Source organism: Macadamia integrifolia, chromosome 10 (genome assembly GCF_013358625.1).
Source record: "Macadamia integrifolia cultivar HAES 741 chromosome 10, SCU_Mint_v3, whole genome shotgun sequence".
Lineage (NCBI taxonomy): Eukaryota > Viridiplantae > Streptophyta > Magnoliopsida > Proteales > Proteaceae > Macadamia > Macadamia integrifolia.
The window spans coordinates 7,151,572-7,170,977 of NC_056566.1; the positions used below are offsets into that span (position 1 = coordinate 7,151,572).

The 19,406-nt window shown below is 40.8% G+C and overlaps 1 protein-coding gene across 2 annotated transcripts in view; it reads right to left on the bottom strand.

Annotated features, from left to right (window-relative positions):
- LOC122091854 (neurofilament heavy polypeptide-like) overlaps positions 1-762 on the bottom strand; it is a 9,451-nt gene extending 8,689 nt beyond the window's left edge. For both annotated transcript variants that reach the window (XM_042662040.1, XM_042662039.1), the window contains exon 1: positions 259-762. The gene's annotated coding sequence lies outside the window, so the exon portion shown is untranslated. The remainder of the gene's footprint in view (positions 1-258) is intronic.
- Positions 763-19,406: the final 18,644 nt, after the last annotated feature.

Below are 19,406 nucleotides of genomic sequence, written 5' to 3' on the forward strand. Positions count from 1 at the left end.
AAAAAAAAAAAAAAAAAAAAAAAACCCCTTTCCAGTTGCAACCCATTTCGAAGAATCAAATTTACCACCCAAAAAATCACCAAACAGACATCAAGATTTAGATCAAGATCAAGATCCTATCTTCATACAGTTCCCGCGTTCATACACAATTACACATTAATGGAAATGACTCATCCAACGCCCATTTTCAAGGGTTAAACAGGGATTCGAATTAAACCCAAAATCATGGAAAATCAATAATAGGATCATACTACGTACCTTTCTGCAACTCTCCTCAACGGAAAGTGAAGGAAAAGCAACCCAGATCGGGCAGGTGAGGTCTCTTTGAGAAAGAGAAACCCGCTCTTACTTTTGAGATCATGCAAGCAAGTATAGCAGCAGTTCCGGGTTTGGGTCGTTTCGTCTTTTCCTGCCCTATTTGTTACAGAGATCAACCAAAAGAAAATATTTCACCATTCGAATCTCCGAAAACTGGGTGAAGAGAGAGAAGACAGGAAGGGAGTTGGGGACTGGACTTGAGACGGACAAAAGCGTTACAGTAGAATAACAAATGACTCCAGTGTCACGCTCACCCCACCAAAAGAAAAGCTCTGGAAGGAAATCAGCCATAAACATGGGAACTCTATTTTTTGGACGGTCATCTTTACTAAAGTGCATCAACAATTAGGTCACGTTTGTTTGACAAGAAAATGTTATGAAAGTGAAGTATAATTAGTTTGTTAATGAAAAAGAATAGGGCAAAGGTTGGGCTTGTCGCCCGTCCCAGATAAGCTAGCCAGGCAGTCACATGGGAGAGGAGGACAGCCATGGGCGCGGAGTCATTTCACTGAGAGAGAAGGGGGAAGAAGACCTCGCGTGATTAATTTAGGAATGGTGTTTCTTTATACTCTCTCAAAGTTTCTTTCTATAAGTGTAAGATTTACAATAGAATTTTCTTTCTTGAATTTTTTTATTTTCCTGTTCTTAGTGGGTCAAACAAGCACCACCAATTGTTTTGCCGGTAGTGAATAGCCCCTCAGTTGGCGGGTATTGCATGACCGAATTTTATACACATATATCCTTAGATGAATGATGCCTAATTACTACATGGAATTTCATATTAAAAGAAGAAAAGAAAAAGTCAAAAGGGTTTGGATTTCTCCCTCATGCAAGTAGAATACCTAATGTGGTTCATACACCTATTTGCATCGTGTGGAAAGGATGTTGTATGGTTATCGAATATGTAAAAATGTCTTGAATATGCCACCTCTCAAGTTCTAGACTCAAATTCAATAAACACCTCTTTGGTGTATAATAATGCATCATGGTATCATTCGACTTTATTAGTATACATCCTTTTGGTACCTAATCAACTCTATTCATCTTAAACCTTGATATATGCATAGGAACCTTGGGACCTATAGGCAATGGAACAAGATCCTTTCAAATGTGCTAACCACTTTAGTGTACATCAAACGACTGGAAGGCATTTGGGGTATTTGCCTTGTTGCTGCAGGCCCTCTGATGTACACTCGAGGGGCTGGTACATTGGGAGGATCCAAGTCTATTTACAACACAGTTTAAATGTCCGACTTGCTACGTGGCAAACAATGTTTGCACTATCAAATATCAATACTTCCATACTCTACACATAGAAGAGTTCCCCCTAAAAAACAAATAATGTGACTAAAAATGATTGTTCTTAAATGATTTTCAGCTATATGCATTATTAGCCTCATTGTCATAATGGGATCGGCCAATCCAATGATGTGTTGGGATTTTTCTCCCAATAAGGACCATTTCCATGTGAGATTTCAAGATTGGACTGTAGGCTCAGATCAGATCCTAATTTAATAAATTTTGTCTTATACTTTCTATAATAAAAGAAATAAAAAGAGGTGAGTTGGTTAGCATAGAGAATCACTTTAGATATAATATCAAATAAATTGAGAAAATAGAAGATATCTCAATGGCTAAATAGAAGATATCTCAATGGCTTACTCACTACAAAGGAAGAAAAATCAAAAGAGAAAATGGATGAAGGAAGCAAGTCTTTCAACTTTGATTAGAAGTGGAAACTCAAATCATAGTTCAAGTTTCTTGCAAAGAAAAGAGCTTGTTAAATGTGAACTCTCAGATCTTTCGAGTGCATACCTTTTTTTGGTACGAGACTTCGAGGGTGTAAAAGGCGATTTATGTGTGGAGACGAGGAAACAACATGAATACAAGGAGAATATGGATTAAGATTTGATTGCTCTTCATCTTATCCAAGAGCAGAACCATGGTTGGAGAAACTTGGGGTTTGTATGCAGCTATTACAAGCAAGAAGAATCAAATTCCTTAACTAAAATGATATCAAGAAATCCTAAACCACAAGGGTTGAGATAGTTTGATAAGATTAGGAATGTTACTTGGATCTCTCTCTCTCTCTCTCTCTCTTGCTTGTCATATGAGCTGATTTCAACTGGAACAAATGCTATCAACGCTGGTCGTGGTTCGAGTCTAGGCCCTCTCCGGAATAGGCTTTGTCGGAACACGTCCAAGTAGTGAATGCTGACGGATATAATTCCCACTATACAATAACAATAGGATCTTGCCATACATTCATGAAATCACAAATTGAACCATAGGGGATCGATGCATACCGTTCACCATCGACTGCGAAGAATTTTTCGCCATTATATTCTTCAAGTATCTTAATTCTTGCAACCTCAAGCACAAACACAATGGATTCTCTAGGTTTCTTCCACTAGCTCCCCTTAATGCTCTCTTGGTAATGGCTCCAATAATGAGAATAATATTAGGGTCTAGAGTTCTATTCTATAGAGTTTGTGCACCCTCCCATCAAGGTGTGCCAAATAGAATAGGACTCGTTTCCCTAATTAGACTATGAGTGAGTTTCCTATTGGAATCCAATACTAAGAGATTGGTATTAATCAATTTTCTAATTGATATATGGGACAATAATAAATAATATTCAGAGAATATTTCAATAATTTCCCACTTGAATCATATGACCACATAATAACAATCTCAAACATAATTTGGATTCCAACATCATACTATAGTATTTGAAAGCAAACCCATCAACTTTATGTTATCAAAATCATAATACATATTTGAACAAAACCACTAATGTGGATCATGATGGTTATACATCATATAACGACATACTTCCTTTTATAGTCACAACACTAGTAACCTCATCCAAACAGGTGCAAAAGTAGGGAATAAACTAGAAAAATCTATAATTAAATGGTCCAACATAATGCCTCACATATATTAAATAAAATATGTACACACAATAATAAAGTGGAAAATATTCAGAAACAACAAATATCATGACCATTTAAATAAATAAGTAAAAGTGTCTAATATAATATGATCATTATATCAAACTTTACATAAACCCATATCCATTATAAGATCTGTAAATTATTTAGGCACTAATGCCTTGGTCATAGGATCAACAATCATCGTACTTGTCTTGATGTGTATAATAGACACTTCTTGTTTCTGAACTGATTCCTTCACAAAATTATACTTTACTCCAATATGCTTTGCTTTACTTGAATGCTTCTCATTCTTGGAGTAATATACAGTAGCAACATTTTCAATACATTCTCAACGACTTCAAAATGGTGTCAACAACCCGAAGTCTTGAGATAAAGTTTCATAGCCAAATTTTCATAGATGTGGTCTCAAAGCGTGCCACAAGCTTTTCTTCCATAGTAAAAGTAGAGATACAAGTCTATTTCTTGGACTTCCAAGAAATCGCTCCACCAGAACTTTGATGATGGGGGAAACACCTAATTTGCAATTCATCATGCCATATCTTTTCAGAACTTTGTTATTATAGGTTTTATTGATAGACCAAGTATCTGGATAGATTTATCAAAAATATCTCAATCCCGATAATAAAAGAGGTTGAACCCATATCTTTCATTTCAAAGTTCTTAGATAGAAAGTTCTTTGTGTCACTCAACAAACCAAAATCATTACTAGCAAGTAAAACATCATTCACGTATAAGACCAAAAATATAAACTTATTCCCACTAAATTTTAGATATATACACCTGTTAAAGGTGTTCTCAACGAATATGAAGGAAACGATGATGTGGTTAAATTTAATATACCATTGTCTAGAAGCTTGTTTAAGTCCGTATATGGATTATTAACTCTGCATACTAGATTTTCTTTTCTTTGTTCACTAAATCCCTCAAGTTGATTCACGTAGACTTCCTTATCTAAGTCCCCATTCAGGAATGTAGTCTTCACATTCATCTGGTGAAGCTCTAGATCATAATGAGTCACTAATGCCAATATGATTATCAAAAAATCCTTCTTAGAGACAGAAGAGAAGGTTCCATGGTAATCAATGCCTTCTTTCTGATTGAATCTCTTTGCAACTAGTCTAGCTTTATGTCTCTCAATTTTATCCTTCGAGTCGCGTATGGTTTTAAATACTCATTTACAACCAATCGCGTTAAAGCCCGTTGATAATTGAACGAGATCCTAGACATCATTGTCAGTCATGGACATCATCTCAACTTTCTTGGCATCTACCCATTTAAGAGAATCATTATCGTTTACGGTTTGTGAAAAGTTTAAAGGGTCATTCTTGATTCCAATATCGAACTTTGATTCTTGGAGATATACTATATAGTCATCCAGAATAGCAGACCTCCTAATCTCTGAGGCATTTCTTGAATTTTTGGTTGAGAAACATTCATAATTTTATTTGTGGTAACTACATCATGGAGTGATACATCTTCGATAGATTGTTGTTCCATAAGATCATTTTCACTAGTCACCAGTGGGACAACATCATCATGATGGATATGTACATCTTCTATAGTTTGTTGTTCTATAAGATCATTATCAATATTCACCCGTGGAACAATAATATTATTATGATGTACATTAATCGGTAGGGAAATTCGATGTTCTTCAAATACCACATTACGTGGTTTCTTACTCCCATTAATTTTACCATCCTCTAATAATCTAACAATTCGAGTTTCCACAATTCTAGTACTGTGTGTAGCTGCATAAAACCTGTAACCCTTTGACCACAGACAATAATCAATAAAATAACAACTTATGGTTTTAGGGTCAAGTTTTCTTTCATATAGATTATACAATCTAGCTTCAGAAGGACAACCCCATACATGAAAATGTCCTAAACTAGGTTTCCTTCCATTCCATAACTTGTAAGGAGTTTTAAAATTTGAATTACTAGGAACCCTGTTCAATATATGCACAACTATCTTTAATGCTTCGCTCCACAAGAATTCAGGCAATGAGGAGTTGCTCATCATGCTATGTACCATTTCCATGATGGTACGATTGCATCTTTTTGTAAACCCATTTTGTTCAAGTGTACCAGGAGCTGTGTATTCTGGGGTTATACCCTTCAACTTAAGGAATCAGGCAAATGGTCATTCACTTTGCCCTACATCAGTATGTTTACCATAATATTCATCCCCTTTATTAGATCTCACAGTTTTAATATTTCTGTCTAACTTGTTTTCGACTTCAACAGAGAACACTTCAAAAGCATTTAAAGCATCAGATTTTTCTTTTAATAAGTAGACATAATAGTATCATGAGAGTAATCATCAATGAAGGTGATAAAATAATTTTCACTAGTTATACAAGGATCAAAGTGATCACAAATATCAGTGTGTATCAATTCCAGAAGTGAATTGGTCCTTTTGGAAGCAACTTTATTTGTCTTAGATTGCTTACCTTTAATACAAACTATACAAGTGGTGAAATCAGTGAAGTCTAGATTTGATAATATTCGATGCTTCACTAACATCTCTATTCTAGGTCTGGAAATATGATCTAAACGTCTATGCATAGGGATGAGGAATCATCATTGTTGGATTTACACTTTGATCCAACATTCATATGCAGAGTAAGAATAGATTTAGAAAAAGTAGAATCCAAATTAAGTTTATAAAGACTATCACATAAATATCCAGTGCAAACTAGATTGGTGTCTTTAAAAATGTTTACAATCACCAAAAGTAAACTTAAAACATTCACAATCAAGTCTCGACAATAAAACTAAATTTCTAGAAATAGAAAGAACATAAAGAGTATCTATAAGGTTCAACTGAAATCCAGTATCCAAAATGAGTCTATAAGTGCTGATAGATTAGACTTCAGACTCTTACCAGTTTCCCATGTAGATGACGCTCTCATTTTGATTTGGTTTTCGAGTTGTAAGAAAGCCTTGCATAGAATTAGAAATATGAACAATTGCTCCTGAATCAATTCACCAAGTATTACAAGGAACATCAACAAGATTGGTTTGAAAATATACTAGGATAGAATCATTACCTTTCTTTTCAAACCAAGTCTTGCGTTTTTGACAGTCTTTCTAAAAGTGTCCTACTTTCTTATAGAAGAAACACTTCCACTTATCAGTTTTCTTTTCCTTATCATCAAACTTTGGATTGGAGGCTTGCTTTGATGCATTGTTCTTCTTAAAATTTTCTTTTTTCCTTTTATTTTGGTTGGATACAAAATTGACCACCTGGCTTCCCTCCTCATTCAATCTCCTTTCATTTTGGATGCACATACTTTGAAGTTCATTAAGAGTCTATTTATCTTTATTTATATTGTAGTGAATCTTGGATGCTCCAAAATGAGGAGAAAGTGAAGTCAGAATGATTTGGACAAGATAACCTTCATTCATTACCAATTCGAGGGGTTTTAGTTGTGCACAGATACTTTCCATTTTCAGAGATATGGTCCCCTATCCCATTAGTACCAGTATACTTCATTGTTACTAGTTTAGTCATCAAAGTTCCATCTGTAGACATCCAATTTTGTCACCCTCCTCTGACTGTGATGAAATATGGATCTTGGATGCGACTTTTAGCTTTTGACCAACAGAGACGCTGATGGAAACATCCCCCTACCCAAAACCTTGGAAATCCTTGCTCGGGAGAGAGGAAGGTCTAATTTTGACATTTTATATATGAAGAAATCTGGTCAAGATGACCATACAGATGGATAGTGCTCGAAAACACGATTCTGACAGTATATGACACGTGAAAATTGGACCGATGGATCTCCTATAATCATCTCCAAAAAAATACACTTTCCCACACGTATGCCGCGCATATGGACAGTCCCGCTGGAAACCTGAAAAAATCCCTTACCTATCCCAAATACCCTAAAGTTCATCCCTTACCTACCTAGATAACCCAGAAACACTCCTGTACCTAAAACCCTAGAAACCCCGCACGGGAGGGAAGAGGGTCTAATTTTGACTTTTTATATGCGGAGGAATCCAGTCAGGATGACCGTATGGATGAATAGTGCTCAAGAATACGATTTTGACAATATATGTCACGTCAAAATCGGATCAACGGATCTCCTGTGATTGTCACTGGAAAAACCAAGGCCAACAAGCCAGCTCGCACACGTGCTACCTATGGCTACAATGCGTGCTTGTTGCCCATGGCCGCAGCCCATGGCTGCTGCCCATGTCAGTGGCGCATGGCTATTGCCTGCGACCATGCCACCCACACCTGCCTTGCCCATTGGCCTGCTGGCCTGCGCCCCTACGGGCACAGGCCCACCGCCCCCGCCCAGTTGCCTTGCCCATTGGCCTGCTGGCCTGTGCCTGCCACGGCCCTGCCTACCACCTTGTCCATTGGCCTGCTGGCCTGCACCCCAGCCGGCATAGGCCCGTGGCCCTGCTCAGCTGCCTTGCCCATTGAGCTGCTGGCCTACTCCCCCATGGCCCCACGGCCCCACCTAGTCACCTTGCCCATTGGCCTGCTGGCCTGCGGGCCTGCGCCCCTACTAGCACAGGCCCGCGGCCTTGCCCACACCTGCTCTGTCCACTACCTTGTCATATGTGTGCTGGCCAATAGGCCAGCCTGCACAGCTGCGTGCGCTGGTTACTGCCCATGCATGCACATGCTCGTTGCCCATGCTCGCACCCCTTCGGCCATTACCAGTGCGTCATCCATCACGCACCAATGATGTCACCCGCAGTACCTACCTAAACTGACCATACCTCGGGCACTTCAGCAAGGTCCCGTGCACCACTATCAATAGTCGGGATTGGTATTCCCCTGACCTGATGGGTGAAGAAATCCCCTCTTCACCCACTCAAAGCCAAAAGACCCCTTTTTGCTAGTAATTCTCTCTCCCAAACAATCCCCTCTTTACCCATTGGACAAAAACCCTCCCCGCCAATTTCTGTCCAACCCCCTCTCTTTACCCATTGGACGAAAGCCCTATCCCCCACCTTAAGCAAAACCTCACCCTTTTGTCCATTGGATAAAGAGACTCCCCCTCTCCCATTGGCCAGAAAAAACTAAAAATACCCCCCTCTAGATTTAAGAGAGACCAGAATCCCACCTCACTCTTTTGTAGTGAAATTTTCCTCCTCTCCCCTCTTGATTTTCTTCTGATCTTCAGAGCGATCTTCGTCAAGATCCGAAATCTCATTTAGATCTTTAAAGTGTTCTTTAGGATCTTGAAGATCTTTAATCCAAGTTCTTAGTTAGATCTAGTTTTTTGTCAAAAAAAATATGTTCTTGAGCCTCCTCCCTTGAGTGTTCTTAAGTGTTCTTGAGATAGAAATCCCCCCTTTGAGGTTCTTCGGGTCTACGAAGAGATCTTTGTAAAGGTTTGAATTTCTGTTCAGATCTTCAAAGTGTTCTTCGGGACTTTGGAGTTCTTCAGTCCATTTTTAAGTCAGCCTGTTTCTTTTTAGAAATAGCCATTCCTCGCGGAAGCCCTGTCCAAATGCCCCTGGAATCTTTTCAGAAATAATCATTCCTAGTGGAAGCCCTGTCCGAATGCCCCTGAAATCTTTCTAGAAATATCTATTCCTAGCGGAAGATCTATCGGAGTGCCACCTCAGCCTAACCTTCCCCTAGCCTATCCCCAGCGAAAGCTCTATCAGAGTGCCACCTCATCCCGAGCCAGGAAATAGCCTTCCCTAGCCGAAGCTCTGTCTGAATCCAAACCTGGAAATAGTCTTCCCTAGCCGAAGCTCTGTTCGAATCCAAATCTGAAAAATAACCTTCCCTAGTTGAAGCTCTGTCTGAATTCAAACCTGGAAATAGCCATCCCTAGCCGAAGCTCTGTCCGAATCCAAATCCAGAAATAGCCTTCCCCAGCCGAAGCTCTGTCCAAAAATCTAAAAGCGACCATTCCTAGCCGGAACTCTGTCCGAATACCATCACAATCAGCATCTCTTAAGAAAAGAAGTTGGAGGTCACGACCATCTTCCCTTGAGCCAGGAGAATCTGAAAGAAAGTCCGAGTTGGTACTAATCAGGGGCCTACCCCTCTTGACCTGAAACAAGGGTTAAGTTCAGGTATAATTTCTCAACCTACTTGTCATAATGTAGACTTTATACCTTGTTTTAGTGTATATAGTAGTTTAAATTCAGTCAATGTATATATGTGTGATAACTTAGCCATGCATATAGAATAAGAATAATCATGGAAAATATTTGTTCTTAAGCATCTAGTAGGAGGACCGGTTGAACTGGGCAGATTGGGTGCCTAATACCTTCCCAATTTTGTAACCTAACACTTACCCTAAATCTTTGGATCAGACCAATTTTCGGGCCCTTTTCTCCAGAATTGGGCCCACCCTCGGGTCCTAGGCCCATAATCCTAGGTGGTGACTCCAAATCCTTTCGTATGATCCTGATCCCCATATTGGACCATCATCAAATCCCCATCTAGAATAACGACCTTTATACTCTTGCGAAATAGGCCTCCACGTATCTCCGAATAGAGATAGGCGGTGCGAGGCCCACAAGTAAAGCACACACCACACGAACCCCTCCCCTTGCATGAAAAAGAGAGAGAGGAGAGAGGTCAGGATGCAAGTCCTTTTCCCCCTAAGGGAAGAGAGACATCAGTCCATTTCTGACCGCTACCCTCACAGTGGCGACTTCACTGGGTATAAATGTCAAGCTTCCGATACTAAATGCTACCTTTAAATGCAAGAACACTTTCCACCACATTTGTTTGAAAACGTGTTTGGCTAATCCCATGTTTGTAATTGTATTCGCTAACCGCATCATACATCGTGCTCGAAGTGAAATCATTTGGCGAGGAACTCCTTGTTATGCCCGCATCCTTGGGGAGGTCAGCCCATGTCATGGAGAGTACTCTAAGAGTAAATAATACCCGCTTCCTGTACAAGAATGGAAGGTATCGTCAAACGACGAGGATGTTGCAATTGTGCCAGCACCCTCAGGGAGGTCCGTACACTTTATAACATTCTGAGATCGAATCTGTCATCAAATGGCGAGGATGTCCATAATTGTACCAGCACCCTCAGGGAGGTCCCTACATTACACTTTTGCACACAATCACTCACCGTTCCACCACTCTGTGGCCAATTGCTTAACCTCGTGTGTAGTCACGAGTAATGGGCAATGAAGTTACCCCTTGATCTTGTACCTACGGGTATATCAAAAGGATCACGTACCTTGCGTATATAGATCCTGTCAAGGAAGCGTTGTTGGTCCTATTGCATCCACCGCATGCTCGCATTATGTAAAAAATAGATGAAGAAGCTAGGAGTGCCACAAGCTAACTGTAGAACTTGTTTGTGGTCTTGAAAAGGAATGTTCTTATATTATATTCCCGTCGTAAAGAATTGCTTTACTAAGGGGTTTCGGATAAAAGGTGTCCCTCCTCAAGGAAAAAGTCCAGATATATGACTCAGGGGCAATCCCGTCAGAGTCACGTCAAGTCCCGAGAAGTCCTGAGAAAAATAAGGAGGAAGGACACCTAGTGGGAAAAGAGCAAGGAAAGCATGACTTTATTACATGGAATGTCTTATGGGAATATTCTCAACAAGTCATTTGTATGAACTTTCCTCTTATGACATTGGGTGGATTAGGGGCATTAAAACCTATCCACCCCTATCATTAAGCGAACTAACTTTGGATGAATCAATAGTTGTTAATATAGTGAATGTGTGAAAAAGGGGTTGGGAATTCAAGAATCTTAAGATAAACCACTTTTGGTTCAGGCACAATTCCACAGCTCAAGTATTCTCTATGGTCCCTTTGGACGTGACAGGGTAATCGGTTGACTCGCCTAAGCCCAGAATCACCTTCATCATCTCTTCGAGATTGTCTACTACTAAGTGATTACAGCCCAGTAAGCATGGATTCACCCAATAAGGAAACACCCGAACAAGCTTGGGTTTGTCCCATGGAGATCTTGTAGACAGAAATGGTTGAAGTCAAAAGAGGGGTAGCTCAGATACTGCATACACTTCAGAATCCTCTTGGAACTGATCCCAGGGAAGGGTGTGAAATCGGAACCAAAATTGAAAACCGAATCCAATTCTGGACCGAATACACGAAATCAAATCCAACCCATTATAATATGGTTAAATTTTGGATCTGCAATAAGAATTTATAATTCGGTTAGGTCCGGATCTGGATTTATGCCAAAAATCGATGGTTCTAATCGAAACCAGACCGAATAACTTAATGTCATTTTTTTCTCTTCAACTAAAAACTTGACGTAACTTATATGAAAACCTGACATAATCGATCACCTAAATGATAAATCATCTAATAGAGTTTCAATTATAGTCCAACTCTAAAACCCCTTGTCTGTCAATTATCATTTAGGTGATTGATTGCTCAAGATCATTAACGACATTTAGTTTCAATCACCTAAATGATAAATCATCTAATAGAGTTTCAAGTAGTGAAATTAACGATATTAGAAGTTCAATAGATGACCAATTGCTCAGGATCATTAGTGGACATTGACGACATAGAAACATGTCCATTGATAGCTCATTATTTTTTATTCATTCTTTTGTTAGGGAAGACCAATAACCTAGTGAATGAGCATTTATATTTTGTCTTATGAATAATAGTTGCATAACAAAATCAAATTTGAAACTGGATACTGGAACCAAATAAGAACTGAATACAAAACTCAAATAGGAACTAGAACAGGACCGGAATTGGATAGGTCGGGTACGAGTACCAATTTTCAGAACCAAGACGGGACTTGGTTCGGTTTTGGATCACACTACACTCCTTGGAACCGAAACTAGAACCGGACCAAATACTTGGTTCCAGACCAATTAACACCCTTAATCCCAGGAATGAGCTGACACCGGCTACAAGAGATGTAGAGTAGAATGGAGCTATTGGTCATCGTGGGAATTCTTCCCAGGTTGACTCAGGAGAATCAGAGCATGTCTGGCCAATCAGCCAAAGAGGATCTTCACCTACATGTCCCAATGGTCAACGAGGGGCCTATTCTAGGGTCCCTCCTCCTAGGGTAGTATTGGAAGATGAGGAAGAGGAGTTTGCAGCACATATCCGGATAGAGCCTCCAGAAACAGATAGGGAAAAGAAAGTCAAGGAACAACTATAAAAGTTGGAGAATATGTTCCGAGCTGGGAAGGGTTCAGAAAGCCAAGCAGTAGTGTCAGGCAAAATGAGTTTCTTTTTTGGGGCAAGGATTTCTGAGAAATTCAAGTGGCAAACCGATAGATTTGATGGGTCAGGAGAACCCAAAGCTCATCTCATCCTGAGCATCACCAAGTTGTGGCAGCTTGTAGATAACCAGATGGTGCAAGCCTTCATGTTAACCCTATCAAGGCCAGCACTAAAGTGGCTTACACAGTTGGAGTCATCACAAACTCAGAATTGGGCAACGATAGTGAAAGCCTTCACTAATCAATACTCCTACAATACTGAGGTCGATGTGAAAGGTCGAAAGCTTGAGACGTTGAGGCAGCAGCAACCTAAAGAAGGATTCACCTTCTTGATGAGATTTAGAGACAAGGCCACCAAGATGGCACAGATAGGCCTTCAGAAGTAGAGCAGGTGGAGATGTTAATAGAGAACTTGTCAAAGTCCTATTATGATGTTCTTTACTATCAACATCTCCAAACTTTGGATGCCTTATTAGCCATTGGCACACGGGTGGAGAATAAAATTCTGAGACTGGCCCAATATCATCAAGTATCCTCCCAAGATGCAAGTAAGAACACCAGAGTTGGGTGGAAAGAGTCCAGAAACTAATTTGGTGAGTGCATTTCAATAGTCAGGCTTACCGACCACTTCTTCACAACCCTTCATAATACAAGTAGATGCACCCTCCCAGATGGCCCCTCATTCGAGAAGGTAATTTTCTGATTTGGGAATGCCTATGACTGTGGCATATAAGAAGTTAAAGAAAAAGGGATTGCTAGGGACAGTGGCTCTAAGAGTGATCAGTAACCCTCCTCTAGCTTGGTATAGGGATCATGAATATTGTGTTTACCACACTTAGAAGGGGCACAACACTGAAAGATGTTTGGGTTTACGACATGTAATTTATGACTTGGTAGACAACGGAACCATTGAAGCCAAGATCAAGCAATCTCCCAATGTCAACACCAATCCACTCCCTGATCATGTAAGCAATCTAAAGGAAGAAGGCATAGAGAGTGGACCCTACTGAACTCGTTGTACCTAGGGCTCGAAAGAATCATATGAATGCCCGTGCTTACAGGAGAGTCATGAGTCAAAGGGTTAGAGTCATAAGAACCCCAGAAGAAGAGAATCATCGAGGAAGAGTCAAAAGATCAGATGCCCCCCGTTCATCCTTCCTCATCAGAAGAATCTACCCCACCATATTATCAACCTCCACCATATTATCAGCCTCCGCAAGATCATCAGCTTTCCCCCCACCATCAAAGTGAAGGAACCTTCTCATCTTATCACCACCAATCTTTATATCCTACTTTCCACATTACATCATCTTCATACCATCCCACTTCTTATCCCTCATCTCCCTCATACCAATCCCATTCTCAAGGTTCGGTGTATAACCCAAGAGAAGGATGGACAAATGAGTACGAATGGAAGGATATGCTTGTACTACCAGATTCCCCGAGGATGACCTCATCAATAGGATCGGTGAATGCTCTAGGAGAAGAATAGGAATGTGATCCTAATTCTTTAATTCAGACTGCTGTATCTTCAGAAGACAATCCAGAAGTAATTGAAGAACATGTAGTATTTTCCCGGCATGGGACTGGGGAAATATCATCAAGGAGTTTCAAAGCAGCCTAGTTTGGCGATGAACAAAGAAAATAATGGTCTCGGGTACACTCCTCTGACCACCAAGGGGCAAAAAGTGCTGAGGATGACTAGGAAGATCTTTATCTCTTACTACCCTACTCTCAATGGGTATTTTGTAAAAGGAGAGATTTCATCTTTTACAGAAATGTGGAGCTGTGGTTTGATGAAACCGCCGCCAAGATGTAACCAGGACTTGAAGTGTTCTTCCAAGACGAATTCAATTGGGTGACTCATAAAGTGGAACAACAACAAATGTTGGTTAAGAAAAGTGTCCAAGATAGCTGCATAACTGGAATAGCAGAAGTTGCAATGATTGAAGATGGGTTCACCTCTGGCAACCCCACAACACTAATCCAATCTAAAGAATTGCCAAGTCCTTGAGTCCTCCTGAAAAGGGAGTGGGAAAAGAAGATAAGACTCACCTAGAGTCTACCACTTTTCCTTGATGTGAAAGGCTTCATTTGCTCCCCCTTACAAGAGGAAATAACCCGAGAGTTGCATGAGCTCAAGCCCCATCCTTTTGGAGGAAGAAGCACGTATGCAAAACAGAGGAGAGCACAGAGCTTGATGGTTTGTATGTACTGTGCCTGAACCAATTGCAATGGGAAGGATCGTGAAGGTGGTCAAAGGTGTGACCAAGGCAATGGGATGGCTTCCTCAACAGACTCAAAAAGATGGACTTTATAGAAAAGGGATTGAGCAGTCTCCACTAATCTTCACCCCTCAGAAAGTTCGGCTTTCGAGAGCATGAGATTGACCAACTGGTATTTGTGAAGAAGCAGGCACCCATCCAAGAGAACTGTTGTGCCACAAAAGAAGTAGCAGTAACTTTCTCATAAGGAGAAGAAGGCCCTTTGCCACACCTCCTCATCCATCAAGCCACTGAACCACTCCTGAACTGGATAAGCATCGAAGAAAACTTTAAGTTTTCTCATGCTTTTGAGTCAATCAGCCTGAATACCCCTAGCGAAAGCATCAAGCCAGTTATCGAGTCAGTAGTAAAATCTATTGTTTATGATTTCGTGTTGGTCTCCCCTCTTGAGGAGAGTCCAGAGTCCTTGTATGTCAAGTCTGTTACTCCTTTCATAAATGAAATTTTTGATTCCAAGTATAACTTGCCTCCTTTGTCCGATGATGATCTTAATAAATATCAAGAATTAATAAAATAATACAAACCAAAGAAAGCCTAACCCATCCGTGAGGATACTTGAGTTATTAATCTAGGAACCGACCAATGCCTTCGAGAGGTAAAAATTGGCACTACCCTTGACGACGAAGAAGCAAAATAGATAATTAGTCTTCTAAAGGAGTTCACCAAGGTCTTTACTTGGTCTTATAAGGATATGCCTAGTATCACCCCCAATATCATGCAGCATTGATTACCGACTTACCCTGGGGCAAAGCCGATAAAATAGAAGCTCCGAAAAATGTGGCCTGAATGGAGTGAGAAGATCAGAGAAGAAGTTGTGAAGCAATGGAATGCGGAGTTCCTACAGGTGGTGAAGTACCCCCTATTGGTTGGCCAATATTGTACCAGTACCAAAGAAAGATGGGAAGGTACGGATGTGCGTGGACTTCTAAGATCTTAACAAAGTGAGCCCTAAAGATGACTTCCCATGACCCCCATTGGTTGGCCAATATCGTACGCTCTGAATACTACGAGCGTTTAGATGCCAAAGAATTTGTTGGTCCTGATGAATCTGATGAAGAATCAAGTGGGAGTGAAATCAGTGGAGAAGTGGATGATGACGACGACGATGAGGATGAGGATGAGAATGATGGAGATGACTCCGAGTCTCAGGAAGATGATGAGTATCTAGACTCAGATGACTACCTAGGGTCTGGATACATTGATAATGATGATGAGTCAGAATACTATTCGCCAGAACATCTGATATGTTTCCCAGTTTATGCTATTGGTGGTGATGATTTGATAACTGATCCATTAGGTGGCATTTACCCTTCCCTTTGCATGGAAGGAGATGATTCCACTTCAGACTTAGACAGTGATGAAGGATCTAGAGAGCCGTTGCAAGTTTATTTGAATGACCCAGATTCCCTAGTCGAGCCAGAACAAAAGCTGTGTGAAGGATACTCCACTGCATTAAAGATGTAGGAAAGGATAAAAGAAATTAAAAATATGTTGGGGGAAGTAACCATCAGTGATCTTTACCATCGAGAGCAATTGCATGATCTGGAGGAAATAGGACCAGATGACACAATCGCAAAGGCAGTAGATGCTGCATTCTAACAGCTTTCTAATGCAGTCACAAAACTTTGAGCTCAGGTTGTGGATATTTGCAGAGGGCCTAGACTTCCCACCCCAAGTAGGGAGGGGGAATCAGAAGAAGAGAATGACACCATGGTAGGGATAATCACCCTAACCAGTAGTGATGATGAAGATAGTTATCCCACAGAGATTATTGTGAAGAAACCAATCAATGTGATGGAAACTAGAAGTGGGAAAGACTACAAGGGCAAGGCTCTAGCAGTAGAACAACCAAGGGCTAATGAGGTCGGAACTAGCAACGTGAAGAAAGAGCTAGGGAACCCAATCTTGGCTCAACTCAAGAAGTCCCAAGCAAACATCTCAACTTGGGGATTATTGATGCCATCCCCCACACACCGTGAAGCAGTCTTGAAGTCCCTCACTAATGTGTAGGTGCCAATCGCAATAAATCTGGCACATCTCGCACTTATAGTAGAGGAATATATGCAGTGCAATCTCTGTGTTCTCAGATTCAGAGCTTCCCGAGGGGGTCCAGCACAATTGAGCTCTCCACATCATAGTAGAATGCCTTGACAAAGTGGTTCCCCAAGCTCTTGTTGACAACGGGTCCGCTTTGAATGTGCTACCATTGAGATCGGCAAAGAGTATTGGCATCAACTTGGAAGAAATGAGGCCAACCGCCCAAACCATTCGGGCATATGACAATACCAAGAGGAAGATCCTTGGCATCATTACCCTTTCTATAAAGATTGGCCTGGCGAAGTTCAACATTGATTTTCAAGTTATTGATATACTGGCAGCCTTTTACATGCTTTTGGGAAGGCCTTGGTTGCATCTTGCGAAGACAGTGTCCTCTAGCCTCCATAAAAAAATGAAGTTCATTCATGAGGGAAAGGTGATCATAGTAGCCGGAGATCCCGAAGTGGTTAACACTTCAGCCAACATTGAAAATGGGGAAGAACAAGACCAAAAGGTCCGACTAAGTGGTTTTGAATTAGATGCAACTTGTGCAGCCATTGCCAAAGAAGGGCCAAAGGAGGAAGTCCCAGCTAACTATGAAGCCATCTGGAGTCCGCCAGTGAATCAGATGACGAAGAACATGCTGTATTTTTTTGCCATAGGGTTGGGAAAATATCAACAAGGAGTTCCAAAGCACCTTAGTTTGGCGGTGAACAAAGAAAAGAATGGTCTCGGGTACACTCCTCCGACCACTAAGGGGCAGAAAGTGCTGAGGATGACTAGGAAGATCTCTATCTCTTACTATCCTACTCTCAATGGGATTTTGTAAAAGGAGAGGATTTACCCTTTTACGAAAATGTGGAGCCATGGTTTGATGAAACCACCGTCAAGATGTAACTAGGATTTGAAGTGTCCTTTTACGTGTTCTTCCAAGTGACTCATGAAGTGGAACAATAGCAAATGTTGGTTAAGAAAAGTGACCAAGATAGCTACATAATTGGGATAGCAGAAGTTGCAATGATTGAAGATGGGTTCACCTCTGGCAACCCCACAACACTAATCCAATCTAAAGAATTGCCAAGTCCTCGAGTCCTCTTGAAAAGGGAATGGGAAAAGAAGATAAGACTCACCTGGAGTCTACCACTTTCACTTGATGTGAAAGGCTTCATTTGCTCCCTCCTACAAGAGGAAAGAGCCTGAGAGTTGCATGAGCTCAAGCCCCATCCTTTTGGAGGAAGAAGCACGTATGCAAAACAGAGGAGAGCATAGAGCTTGATGGTTTGTATGTACTATGCTGGAATCAATTGCAACAGGAAGGCACATGAAGAAGCAGGCACCCATCCAGGAGAATTGTTGTGCCACTGAAAAAGTAGCAGTAACTTTCTCAGAAGGAGAAGAAGGCCCTTTGGCACACCTCCTCATCCATCAGCCACTGAAGTACTCTTGAATTGGACAAGCATTAGAGAAAACTTCAAGTTTGCTCATGCTTTTGAGTCAACCATCCTAAATACCCCTGGTGAAAGCGTCAAGCCAGTTATCGAGTCTATAGTAAGATCTATTATTTATGATTTCATGTCGATCTCCCCTCTTGAGGAAAGTCCAGAGTCCTTGTATGTCGAGTCTGTTACTCCTTCTTTCATGAATGAAATTTTTTATTCCAAGTATGACTTGCCTCCTTTTTCCGATGATGATCTTAATAAATATCAAGAATTAATAAAACAATGCAAACCAAAGAAAGCCTAACCCGTCCGTGAGAATACTCGGGTTATTAATCTAGGAACCGACTAATGCTTTCAAGAGGTAAAAATTGGCACTACCCTTGATGACGAAGAAGTAGAATTGATGATTAGTCTTCTGAAGGAGTTCGCCGAGGTCTTTGCTTGGTCTTATAAGGATATGTCTGGCATCACCCTAGCATCGTGCAACATCGATTGCAGACTTATCCAAGGGCAAAGTTGGAAAAACAGAAGCTTTGAAGAATGCGGCCAGAATGGAGTCAGAAGATCAAAGAAGAAGTTGTGAAGCAATGGAATGCTGGGTTCCTACAAGTGGTGAAGTACCCCCATTAGTTGGCCATTATTGTACCAGTACCAAAGAAAGATGGGAAAGGTATGGATGTACGTGAACTTCTGAGATCTTAACAAAGTGAGCCCTAAAGATGACTTCCCATTACCTCACATTGATGTATTGGTGGATAATATAATAGGGAATGCTTTATTATCATTTATGGATGGTTTCTCAGGATACAACCAAATAAGCATCCACCCAGAGGACTGTGAGAAGACAGTCTTCACTACTCCATGGGGAACCTATTGTTACAAGGTGATGCCTTTTGGACTGAAGAATGTTGGGGCAACTTATCAAAGAACAGTCACGGCCATATTGGATGACATGATGAACAAAGATGTGCAAATCTGTGGGCGACATGGTAGTAAAGTCAAAAGATCGACAGGGGCATATTCCCACACTAAGGCGATTCTTTGAAAGAATCAAGAAGTATCATTTGAAGTTGAATCCTCAGAAGTGTGTATTCGGGGCAATGGCAGGAAAGTTGTTAGGCTTCTTTGTGAGTGAAAGAGGCATTGAAATCGACCCTATCAAGATCAAGGCAATTCAGGAAATGCCCAC